This window comes from Chrysochloris asiatica, unplaced genomic scaffold (assembly GCF_000296735.1).
Source record: "Chrysochloris asiatica unplaced genomic scaffold, ChrAsi1.0 scaffold00558, whole genome shotgun sequence".
In the NCBI taxonomy this organism is placed as follows: domain Eukaryota; kingdom Metazoa; phylum Chordata; class Mammalia; order Afrosoricida; family Chrysochloridae; genus Chrysochloris; species Chrysochloris asiatica.
Genome location: NW_006409076.1, coordinates 413,611 through 415,010, shown reverse-complemented (window position 1 = coordinate 415,010; position 1,400 = coordinate 413,611).

Genomic DNA, 1,400 nt, shown 5'->3' with positions numbered 1-1,400 from the left:
GTGTTGGAAGAAGTGCAGCCAGAGTGCTCCTTGGATGCCAGATGTCAAGCTTCATTTCTTATACTTCGAAATATTGTCAGGAGGGACCAGTTGCGGGAGAAGGATATCATGTTTGGTAAGGTGGAGGTCAGAGAAAAAGTAGAAGACCCCAGTGAGATGAATTGGCCAAATGGCAGCACAAATGGACTCAAGCGTGGCAACCATTGTGAGGTTGGCCCAGGATTGGGCAGTGTTTCATTCTATTGTACATATTGTGGCTATGAGTCATTACTGACTAAATGGCACCTAAGACAACAACATCAAGTGTTTTTAAATCAAAAGTTTTGATATTAAAGATAAGGAAAGAATCCTGATAGCAACTCAAGAAAATATAAAGTTACCTACAAAGGAGAACTAAGAAGACCAATCTGTGATTTTTTCAGCAAAAAAACAAAACAAAACAAACAAAAAACATGCAGGCAAGAAGACAATGGAATTGTGTATACAAAAATTTGAAAAGAAAAAAAAAAAAATGCCAACCAAGAATAATATAATACTAGCAAGGCTGTTCCTCAAATATGATGGTAATATTAGGACATATCCTGACAAATAGAATTTAAGGGAATTTGTAATGACCAGATTAATTTATAAAATGCTAAAAGATGTTCTTTGGACTGAGAACCACCAACAACAGACAACAGTCTGAATTTACCATACATAACAACACCACCCAGAAGTCAATCCTGTTATAGAAGTATTTAAAGTAAAACAAACCCACAAGATTGAATATAGTGCACCAGACACATCACTGTATAATGAAATCAACCACAATGCAAAAAGAGGGAATAGTGCAGATACAGAACTTCCAAATGTCAAGAAAGTCAAATAGATTTCAAGATAAAGCTATTTTAAGCAGGGGGAAAAATTAATAAACTATAGGGTAATCTCAAAGAAATAATACACATGCACATCAAAAAAAAAGAAAAAAGAAAAAGAAAGCCAGAATGATTTAGTAAACATGAACATAACAGAAATGAAAACTCACAAACAAAATGAAGTGGAAGGAACAAAGAAACCAGCAGCACCACAAGAAAAAACATGCACAGAAAAATGACAGTAAAAATTCATTCATAGTGATAATTACACTGACTGTAAATGGATTAAATGTACCATTCAAGAGACAGAGAAAGCAGAATTGATAAGAAAATAGGATCCATCAGTATGTTGTCAAGAGACATAAAAAAAAAAAAAAAATGGAGAAAGCCTACGTATCTACAACAGAAGAATGGTTAAACAAACTTTGGTATATATATACACAAGAGAATACTACAAAACTTTGAAGAATAAGGATGAATCTGTTAAAAACCTCACAGTATGGTTGAAACTGGAGGACATTATGCTAAGTAAAATTAGTCACAAAA